Below are 12,387 nucleotides of genomic sequence, written 5' to 3'. Positions count from 1 at the left end.
CAGGAGATTCGACGTTTCGGGCACAGGCCCTTCTTCAGGAACTTTTTTACACCCTTGCATACTGTTCCCTTTAGTTTTATATTGTCCCCTGACTCCCTAGTCATCTGTGGCTGCTTCAGTGGAGAAGAGCCAATTAATTGGAGGGTGGCTTCAGTAGGTTCTGACTGAGAAGACCATACCAGCTGGATGTGGATGGCAGGAGTCTGGGCTGGCTGGCTGACAGGAAAGAGAAGAGGCACTGATGGAATGATAGTGGCGGAAGCATTATTGCTGTCGTTCAGAGAGCAGATTTGTGTTGCATGGGGCCACTGCCAGTCTCCAACATCTCAACAACCCCGGCAAAAGCCAGGGTGCAGATTGATTGGACTTCTGTGACAGCAGAAGCCCCTTTGAAAGTTAGCATCAAGGGATGTGATGGCAACAATCTGAGCTTCCAGGCATTAAGAAGCTGGTGTATTGTTCTCATAGAAGTTGAGAGACCTGGGAGTGTAGGTCTGTAGTTCCTTGAAAGTGGAGTCACAAGCAGGCAGGATAGTGAGGAAGGCGTTTGGTATGCTTGCCTTTATTGGTCTGTGCATTGCGCATAAGAGTTGGAAATTCATGTTGCAATTGTACAGGACATTGGTTAGGCCACTTTTGGAATACAGCATTCAGTTCTGGTCTCCTTGCTAAAGGAAAGATTTTATTAAATTTGAAAGGGTTCAGAAAAGATTTAAAAGGATGTTGGAGGGTGTGAGCTACAGGGAAAGGTTGAATAGGCTGAGGGTGAACTTACAGAAGTTTATAAAATCATGAGGGGTGTGGGCAGGGTGAATAGTCAAGGTCTTTCCCCCAGAGTAGGGGAGTCCAAAACTAGAGGACATAGGTTTAAGGTGAGAGGGGAAAAATTTAAAATGAATCTAAGGGGCAACTTTTTCATGCAGATGTAGTGCATGTATGGACTGAGCTGCCAGAGGAGGTGGTAGAGTTTGGTACAATTACAACACTTAAAATGTATCTGGATGGGTATATGAATGGGAAGAGTTTAGATGAATATGGGCCAAATGCTGGCAAATGGGACTAGATTAATTTAAGATATCTGGTCGGCATAGACGAGTTGGACCAAATGGTCTGTTTCTGTGCTGTATAACTCTATGACTCTAAATAAGCCAACAAACGTTGAATTTTGGTTGGTTCTAACGTGCTGATGGAGTTGACAAATCTTTCCACACTGGGAATGATGGGCTCCAAACTTTACTCAAAATCTGGCAGCAAATCAGTGTCAAACTCCCCTTAGCTCCTTGATGCTGAATGCAGGCTTCCTGGCAGTTGCCAAGTGCCTCAAATATTTCATATGTACACTCAACAGCCTTCACTATCACCTATCTGAATCTTCCATAGATTTGTGTGTGACACGATTCTCCATTGAGTTGACACCTGCCTTGACCTTACTCTTTATCCTCACTGCAGTGCACTTGGGCCCAGTATCTCATTGTGTGTGAAGCCTACTTTCTTGTTACCCTGTGAATACATGCTGGCCTCATATTTGAGCTGGAGGCTGTGTGTGTGTGTGTGTGTGTGTGTGCAATCATATGATGATACATCTTCATCTTCACTGATTTCCAGCTATTCACTCCCATCTAGTCATGTTCAAGTCCTTGAGTACCTGAAATGGAAAAGAGACTATACTGCGTGAGGGTGAATGGAGAGAAATGTACAATTCACATGTGTTTCTTTTATTTGCTTTCAAATCAGCAAAGGCTGAGTGATGAAGGGCAAGGGGTTATGAGAAGGGGAATTAAGTGTGAAGATACTTCCATCTTTAATTGATTCAGTGCAGCTGGTTGTTAAGGACCAGACCAAAGCCCTTCAAAATATATTAAGAAGGTAGCCGACACTTTAACTTTTTCTTAGACATGTGCTCGGCGTTGTGTTTCAGATGAAATTTGATTGGTCAAATTACCAGTCTTAAAAGCAAAACACACTTTATTCACAAACTAGAGTTAAAGTACAACAGAAGAAAGAAGAAATTAGAATAATTTAACTTTATTCAAAAACTTAACAGAATAATAAAGTGTTTAAGTTCTAAACAGTAACTGTTCCAATACAATAACATCACACCCTTGGCAAAGGCAAATTCAGTAAAATAGATTGTCTCACATTTAATTCTCCAGTCCAGGAAGAAAAACATCAAGAGAAAACTCAGAGAAAGGGAACAAAGCAGGGAAAGATGTATACAGCTTCCAAACCCAGCTATAAGACCCAGCAACTGTCATTGAGAAACTCAAATTGAAAATGCTGGCTCATTCGAGCTGCTTCTATTGTTCCAACTTTTAAAAAAAACCCAAGCTGTTCACTTTATTGGATTCAAATAGATAGCTCAGCGCCCCTGTCTTAAAGCATCTCTTCATAAAGAAACCAGGACAAAATGCACTTCTTAACGCCATAGATTTGTCAAATAAGAGACCTGCAATGACCATTCCCATGATAGTTAGTGCTGTCTTCTCACCGAGGCTTAGGACATGTTGATGTACCTTACCCACTTCAACTACTTCTTGTTACCTTCGGATGTATGTCAAACTCTCCTCTGAAAGGGAATACAGGAGCAAAGTCAGAGGGTCAGTAAAAGTTATGTAACATACATGGCTGATGCGGCTGTCATTTTAAAATAGTTGCCAGTGTGTGCAGTACAAGAAAGTCTGACAAAGCAAAGCTCTTGCAAACAGCAGCAGTGCATGCATTGCTTTGGTGATTGGGATGAGGACAACCTAACGTGCAAGGATATGGGGAGAAAGCAGGTGATTGGAGCTTGGTAACGTTTTCGTTTGAAGAGCTAATGCAGGCATGATGGGCTGAGTGGGCTTTTTCTGCACTGTTGCATTTCTCTGATTCTGTGAAAAACCGAAGTATTTGAAGGATCATTTGAATGAATCAGTAAACAGCAAATTCACTGCATTTTGGATGCATATTAAAATTTACCAAAAACAAGAAGCATGATCTTGTAAGGCAGAGCATTAGGTAGTAAAATTCATTTACTGAATAAATATTATCCATCTAGTTTTAAAGTCAAAACTTCTTTATATGTAGACTAATGAAATTTATTGACCATTCTTAAATATCCTTGAAAAGGTCTTCTTTTTGAATCACTGAAGTGTGTCTGGCAAAAGTATTCCTACAGCTCTATTAGATTGGATGTTCCACATTTTTGACACAATAACAATAAAGGAACAATGTTGTAGTTCCAAACTGGAAAATTGTATGACTTGAAGAGGGGAACTGGAGGTAGCGCTGTTCCCAGGCATTTGCTGCCTTTGTTCTTCTAGAAATCAAGAGATTGCAGATTTGGATGGTGGTGCCCGAGAAACTTTAGTGAGTTGGTTTATATAGAGGATCACTGCAGCAGTGTGGTGCTTTTACTGCAGAGGGGGGATATCCAGCTTAGTGATTCAGGCCAACTGAAGGAACACCATTCACAGTTGCACAAAGGGAATTTCCATTAAATTTGAGGGAGTGATTAAATGTAAAAGGAAAGCCATAAAGATAGATACTGTGGCTATTATAATTTCAACTTATTTTGTGAAAGAGACTGGTGATTGGTTGGAACCAACATTTTAGTTTACCACCCATCATGAGAGAGGTTCCGTGTGATTGGAGCCAGAAAGTATATCCCAGTTCTTAAGGAAGTACAAAGAATAATTTTCATTGAATTATTGATCAGTATCTTTAACATCTGTCAAATGTAAATGCTTCAAACATGTAACATTGATTGACACATTGTAAAGGATCATTAACAATAAATCCTTGTTCATTGCTGACATGTTCCCGTTAAGGGCACTCATGTAAGGTCCAACCGGTCTTGGCTGTATCACAAGTTAACAAGATAGTTTGTGGGAAATTACAGGTGGATCTTTTAATGTTTGTTATTTTAGAGTACATAATATTTGCTTTGAAATCCCCATGACTTCACCATATCCTATCTTAGGAAATCCTCCAGCTCTACAATCCCTCAAGCACTCTGCTATCCTCCAATGCTGGCCTCTCGTAGATCTGTGGTACCCTTCACTCCAGCTTTGTTGTTGTACTTTCAGCTATTCATGGCCTTAATTTTGGAGGCCCCTTTCTAAATGCTTCTTCCGAAGCAAGTGATTCAGGCCAACTGAAGGAGCACCATTCACGGTTGTACAAAGGGAATTTCCATTAAATTTGAGGGAGTGATTAAATGTAAAAAGAAAGCTATAAAGGTAGACACTGGTGTTATTTTTCATCTTATTTTGTGAAAGAGACCAATGACTCAGGGTGGCACAATGGCTCAGTGGTTAGCACTGCTGCCTCACAATGCCAGGGACCCGGATTCGATTCCAGCCTCGGGTGACTGTCTGTGTGGAGTTTGCACATTCTCCCATGTCTGCGTGGGTTTCCTCCCACAATCCAAAAATGTGCATGTTAGGTGAATTGGCCATGTTAAACTGCCCATAGTTTTAGGTGCATTAGTCAAGGGTAAATGGCGGGGAATGGGTCTTGGTTGGGTTACTCTTCAGTGTGGACGTGTGGGTCAAATGGTCTGTTTCCACACTGTAGGGAATTTAATTTAATCTTAATCTAATCCTCTTCAACTGTCTCTTTTATGGTACTCTTTAAAACTTGCTTCTTAATGCTAGCACACATAAAGGTTATTTCTGTGATGTTGAAAATACAGCTGTCAAACATGACGTTTTACAGTGTTTACTGCACTATATTGTCTGGTGTTAATATATCAGATTTATTCGAAGTGATATTGTTTGTGCATTAGTAAATAATGACTTTGGAGTTATCCATTGGACAACACAGATCTGGTTTTACTACTTTAGTGGGGACATTAGCCCATTCAAATTGAGTGAAATTGCATAGCAGAATGTATTAAATTTGTCTGCTCTTGGAGTATAATTTCAGTGCTGATACTAATAATATTGGGAGTACCAATTAATGTTTATAAAAGCTTTGCTGGACAATGGTGATTGTGGCACCACTGGAGATATATAAATTACATATCTTATCCAGGTTAACACCTCTGTAAAAACTGAGAGCCATTTGCCACAAATTAATTGTGCAAAGTAATTTCTAACCTCAGAAATTATACAAGGCTAAGTGTCATTACTATTTATATTTAAATGATATTGCAGGTCAAAATGACCTCCACAATCAAATTTGTTGCTTGGTAATGATCCCTATTTATGTTGAAAGTAATGCAAACTTACATGATGTTGTTGCTTAATGCATTGATATGAGCACTATGTTAATAGACAACTGGTTGGACTTCAAAAATGACATAAAACAAACATACCCAAATCTACTTCATAACCGGTAAATAGGACTAATATGAAGACTGTAAAATGTCATGCCTATCCACTATAGGATTCATGCTGGAAGATTCATTTAATTGTTGTAATCCATCTTTGTTCACAAAAATAACACACCCCTTTTACTTGCACTGTAGTCACAAAGAATTGAGTGATTCCTTGAGGGATGCAGCTAATCACTGCAAACATGCTGTGTGGTTATCTCAAATGTGTTGCCTGATTGAGAAAAATATCAGTTTAGAAAACATTTGTTAATATTTTGCTGGGGCAGACAGGCATTGTCCCTTTTAAGTTAATGAATCAAACATACGATGACTTGGATTATGAACATCAAGGAATAAATGTCAGCAACCATGTTTGTACATGCTCACAAACATGTTATGGGCTTTTACCCTGGTAGTTTGAAAACTTTAATCAATGTTCTTTGTTAGGAATCTGGGATCTCTACAAACAGGACACATAACTGTTACTCCTTAGCTAATTGGAGTGAAATATCCTTGGTCAGTTGAATATAGAAATGTAGCAAAGCTAATAATTTAGCGTCATAGAGGCATAGAGATGTACAGCATGGGAACAGACCCTTCGGTCCAACCTGTCCATGCCGACCAGATATCCCAACCCAATCTAGTCCCACCTGCCAGCACCCAGCCCATATCCCTCCAAACCCTTCCTATTCGTATACCAATCCAAATGCCTCTTAAATGTTGCAATTGTACCAGCCTCCACCACAGCCTCTGGCAGCTCATTCCATACATGTACCACCCTCTGCTTGAAAACGTTGCCCCTTAGGTCTCTTTTATATCTTTCCCCTCTCACCCTAAACCTATGCCCTCTAGTTCTGGATTCCCCGACCCCAGGGAAAAGACTTTGCCTATTTACCCTATCCATGCCCCTCATAATTTTGTAAACCTCTATAAGGTCACCCCCTCAGCCTCCGACACTCCAGAGAAAACAGCCCCAGCCTGTTCAGCCTCTCCCTATAGCTCAAATCCTCCAACTCTGGCAACATCCTTGTAAACCTTTCAAGTTTCACAACAACTTTCTGACAGGAAGGAGACCAGAATTGCACGCAATATTCCAACAGTGGCCTAACCAATGTCCTTTACAGCCGCAACATGACCTCCCAACTCCTGTACTCAATACTTAGACCAATAAAGGAAAGCATACCAACGCCTTCTTCACAATCCTATCTACCTGCGACTCCACTTTCAAGGAGCTATGAACATGCACTCCAAGGTCTCTTTGTTCAGCAACACTCCCTAGGACCTTTCCATTAAGTGTATAAGTCCTGCTAAGATTTGCTTTCCCAAAATGCAGCACCTCGCATTTATCTGAATTAAACTCCATCTGCCACTTCTCAGCCCATTGGCTCATCTGTTCAAGATCCTGTTGTAATCTGAGGTAACCCTCTTCGCTGTCCACCATACCTCCGATTTTGGTGTCCTCTGCAAACTTACTAACTGTACCTCTTATGCTCGCATCCAAATCATTTATGTAAATGACAAAAAGTAGAGGACCCAGCACTGATCCTTGTGGCACTCCACTGGTAACAGACCTCCAGTCTGAAAAACGACTCTCCACCACCACCCTCTGTCTTCTACCTTTGAGCCAGTTCTGTATCCAAATGGCTAGTTCTCCCTGTATTCCATGAGATCTAACCTTGCTAATCAGTCTCCCATGGGGAACCTTGTCGAACGCATTACTGAAGTCCATATAGATCATATTATCTTGCATGCACTTAAGAAATTCCTATCCATCTAAACCTTTAACACTATGGCAGTCCCAGTCTGTTTGGAAAGTTAAAATTCCCTACCATAACCACCCTATTATTCTTACAGATAGCTGAGATCTCCTTACAAGTTTGTTTCTCAATTTCCCTCTGACTATTAGGGGGTCTATACTACAATCCCAATAAGGTGATCATCCCTTTCTTATTTCTCAGTTCCACCCAAATAACTTCCCTGGATGTATTTCCTGAATATCCTCCCTCAGCACAGCTGTAATGCTATCCCTTATCAAAAATGCCACTCCCCCTCCTCTCTTGCCTCCCTTTCTATCCTTCCTGTAGCATTTGTATCCTGGAACATTAAGCTGCCAGTCTTGCCCATCCCTGAGCCATGTTTCTGTAATTGCTATGATATCCCAGTCCCATGTTCCGAACCATGGCCCGAGTTCATCTGCCTTCCCTGTTAGGCCCCTTGCATTGAAATAAATGCAGCTTAATTTATTAGTTCTAACTTGTCCTTGCCTGCCCTGACTGTTTGCCAAATCATGTATAGAAAATGAAATAAAATGCACGGGAGCAAGGTGGGATTAAGAGAGGAACCGATTACAAAAAAAAGACAGAAAATGTGTAAAAAGCAATTTTATTTGTCATGTTAATTTTCAGTACCAGAGAGGTGTTAGAGTAATAGTTAAGACTCATCACACCATTAAAAATTCTCTTTCATAGAGTCATGGAGATGTACAGCACGGAAACAGACACTTTGGTCCAACTCGTCCATGTCAACCAGCTATCCCAGCCTAATCTAGCCCCATTTGCCAGCACTTAACCACTCAGATGCATTTTAAATAATGCAATTATACCAGCCTCCAACACTTCCTCTGGCAGCTCATTCCATACATGCACCACCCTCTGCGTGAAAAAATTGCTCCTTCGATCCCTTTTATATCTTTCCCCTCTCACCCAAAACCTATGCCCTCAATTCTGGACTCCCCCAACCCAGGGAAAATACTTTGTCTATTTATCCTATTATGCCCCTCATGATTTTATAAACCTCTATAAGGTCACCCCTCAGTCTCCAACACTCCAGGGAAAACAGTCCCAGCCTGTTCAGCCTCTCCCTATAGCTCAAATCCTCCAATTCTGGCAACATCCTTGTAAATCTTTTCTGAACCCTTGCAAGTTTCACAGATACTTCCGGTAGGAAGGAGACCAGAATTGGACGCAATATTCCAAAAGTGGCCTAACCAGCGTCCTGTACAGCTGCAACATGAACTCCCAACTTCTGTACCAATAAAGGAAAGCATACCAAACGTGTTCTTCACTATCCTATCTACCTGTAACGCTACTTTCAAGGAACTATGAACCTGCACTCCAAGGTGTCTTTGTCCAGCAACGCTCCCTAGGACCTTACCATTAAGTGTATAAGTCCTGCTAAGATTTGCTTTCCCAAAATACAGCACCTCGCATTTATCTGAATTGAACTCCATCTGCCACTCCTCAACCCAATGGCCCATCTGATCAAGATCCCGTTGTACTCTGAGGTAACCTTCTTCGCCGTCCACTACACTTCCAATTTTGGTGTCATCTGCAAACTATATCTCCTATGTTCATGTCCAAATCATTTATATAAATGACAAAATAATAGTGGACCCAGCACTGATCCTTGTGACACTTCACTGGTCACAGGCCTCCAGCCTGAAAAACAACCCTCCACCATCACCCTCTGTCTTCTACCTTTGAGCCAGTTCTGTATCCAAATGGCTATTTCTCCCTGTACTTCATGAGATCTAACCTTGCAAACCAATCTCCCATGGGGAACCTTGTCAAGAATGGAAATGTCCCTTTTTTGCCTCTGGCAGATTTAATAGGTATATATCATGTTAGTCCTGTAACTTCCCACCAGGTGTTCATTCCCATACCATTCCCACCACAGGATCATAATCCAGCAAAGCTTCTGGAGCAGAAGTTTCTCAGACAACAGTGCCCTAAGTTTTGTTTATTGCACATGTGCAGTCACTGAAAATATCTGCCCAATTTGTGATTTATTAATGGTAAATGCTGATCCCACATTATTACTCATACAGTAACATTCGGGTCTAATTATCACTACAACATGCACATTTGTCTACTACAGCTTAGTATATTTGTTTCCTAGTGAAAGCCTAAACTAAGCTTGAGTGCAATGCCACTTTGCATCCTTTCAATGACAATTACAATCCATGGTGTTTGAGGTAGAACTAATAACAGAAGTAATTAAAAATAAGTTTCTGTTCATTATCTTGGACATGCTGTAAATAGAAATCAATGCCATTAAAAACAATTTTAAAGGACATTGGATATTCAGAACGTGGAAACAGAAGGTGACTCTTATTGTGACTTCATTTTTTTTCTCATTTTTGGTTTGGAACCTTGAGATGAAGTTAAGAATTGAACTTTGAACAGGAGCGTGTTCTGGAAAGGAGGAGAGAGCAAACAAACTAATGTTTGTTTATGGGAACTGGCCTGGAAAGATAATTGCAGGCTAATTATTGTCCTAAGCACATTTCAGACTTTCGACACCAAGATGTACTAGAAGTAAGACTGCCAACTGGTCGGATATTGATTGGTCAGTCAGTGTAGATTGTTGTTGGCCAGACAATCACAGAGGATGTTGGTAAATGACAGGAAAGAAAATGAACCAATTCTGAATGAGATTTTGAAGCCCATGAGTGTGTTTGAAAATGCCTTGGGTGCGGCTGTACTTTGCTCTCCCCATCTTTGGCTTTCACTGCAATTGTCAACTTTCTGTGTGTTCTGATAAGAACATACCCCTCTGTTAGAAGTGGGTGAATAATCCTGGAAGCTACCGTATTTGTTTGCAAGACTCAGTGATTCTGGAACTCAAGCATGTCCTACAATTTACTTGAACAAACCCATTACCAAGGATTTCTGAAGGTCTGGTACCTATCATAGAAGTGTTGAATTGGCAAATTAATGTTATGTTTTCCTTTAAATTTATCTTTTAACTGTGTCTGACTGTCATTTTGTGTATGAGTGAGGATTCTGGTTAAAGAAGATTGGGCTGAGATCATAGAATGAAGTTAATTGCCTTGTTGCTTATCTATATTCTGCCAAACTTCCATTAATAATAGTAAATTGTTAATTTCTGTTTCAGTTATAAACTTGGTGTCTGATATCTACTATTCTGAAAGTCTGCTAGGAACAACTGGGCAATTTTGAGGGTCATCAAATGTTTTAATTTCACTGCATTGCAAATCCACTGAATTAGTGGGACTTGCAGTCCTTGTGTCATAACTCTAATGAGGAAGATGTTAAAGAAATATAAAAATGCAACATATAGTGTTAATCAATAGCTTACTGGTTTGCTCAGATAGTAGATGGAGGGATGAAATATCAACAGCTTAAGTATTCATGTGCAAATGCCAACAGGATATGTATTTGTGTGCTAAAAAGTCATTCACAGTACGTGGGCATTGCTGGCCAGGCCAGCATTTATTGCTCATACAGAATTACCCAGAGAGCAATTCCGAATCATCCATGTTGCTGTGGGTCTGGAGTCACATGTAGGCCAGGCTGTGTAAGGACTGTTTCATTCCCTCAAGGAGTATCGTGAATCTGATGGATTTTCTTTTTCTTGACAATTGACAATTGCTCATCATTAGTCTATTATTCCAGATTCTTATTGAATTCACATTCCACCATCTGCCGTGGTAAGAGTTAAACCCGTAATAATGGAACATTACCTGTGTCCCTGGATTAACAGTTTAGTGATAATACCACTGGGCTATCGCATCCCCTTAAATTTCTACAGTAAAATGTAGGAAAATGTGGTTAATCATGTCTTCTTTTTGAAACAGTCAAGACTAATATGTCCACCTTTCAATTTACTCAATCTACTCAAGTAAACAAGTCATCATAGTTTAAAAAATATAAAATGTATAAAACTCTGGTGAAATATCAAAGAACTTGTTATTAATCTAATATTCACAATGTATCATGCAGTGTGAAAACAGGCCATTTGGCCCAACAAGTCCACACCAACCCTCCAAAGAGTAACCCATCCCCCTACATTTACCCCTGACTAATGCACCTTACCTACATATCCCTGAACATTATGGGCAATTTAGCATGGCCAATTCACCTGATCTGCACATCTTTGGATTGAGGGAGGAAACTGGAGCACCCGGAGGGAACCTGTGCAGACATAGGGAGAATTTGCAACTCCACACAGATAGTCACCTGAGGCAGGAATTAAACCCAGCTCCCTGGCATTGTGAGACAGCAGTGCTAACCACTAAGTCACCCCTGCAGTTAACATTGCCAGCAACCCAAAAGGATTAGAGCAAGAACATTGTGTAACGTATTTGATAAGGTCCACACTTCTCCTTGCAGGCAAGGTTATGGATTTACAATTTTCACTATAAATGGAGTCAGATCTCCAATTATACAGAAAGAATGGAACTTGACTTGTTGGAAATAGTAAGGACTGCAGATGCTTGAAGTAAGAGTTGATAAGATGTAGAGTTGGAAAAGCAGTTGTTGATGAACAGTTGGTGTTGATGAAGGGCTCTGACCTGAAATGATGACTTTCCTGCTCCTCCAATGCTGTCTAACCTGCTGTGCTTTTCCAGCTCTACGTTTGATCGAACTTGACTTGTTCTCTTAATGTAAACTCTCTCCCTCACTTCAATCTGTTTGTAACCCTATACCCTATGAGTTGTTAATAGAGAATGGATTTTCAGGAACTAATGCCACAAATTAATATTTCTTTCTTTTATAAATGACCAATCTTTCTCTTAAATCTGAATTCCACCCTGACATAAAAATGCTCTGCCATACATACTCAATAGATTCCAATAAAGAAAACATAACTTTGCACTTAGACAGACTGAGCAAATTATATAATTTGTACACTTGTAGCAATTTGGTATTTGGAAAATTAGGTGCATTAAAAGTATCAAATCCTATTAGCATTTGCTTTGAAGTATACATGTAAGATGTATTAAATGAGTAACTTGGTGTCAATTTATTTTCTTTCACCTTCTCGTTTGACTGATTTGATTCTAAGTTTTGTATTTTTTTTTCCAAATTTACATTTAGTGTTCATCATTGACCTGTGTGATCATTATTTGAAATGATCTGTCTCTCATTTCTCTCAACCAGCAAAAAAAAAACATTCAACTGATGCTCAGACCAAATGCACTCTCCTGCCACTAACCTATAAAACTTGGAAGAGTCCAAAAGGAAATCATATAAATGGAGCTGAGTTGAGGGTGAAAGTCTCTGTTGAAAGAATCAAAATATTTGCACAAGTCATCTTGCAGGCTACAATGGACTGTTTTACAG

This window comes from Chiloscyllium plagiosum, unplaced genomic scaffold, assembly GCF_037043375.1.
Source record: "Chiloscyllium plagiosum isolate Xiang-an unplaced genomic scaffold, Cpla_swu_hap1 HiC_scaffold_11, whole genome shotgun sequence".
Lineage (NCBI taxonomy): Eukaryota > Metazoa > Chordata > Chondrichthyes > Orectolobiformes > Hemiscylliidae > Chiloscyllium > Chiloscyllium plagiosum.
The sequence above is the reverse complement of the archived record's forward strand: the minus strand, read 5'-3'. Positions refer to the sequence as shown.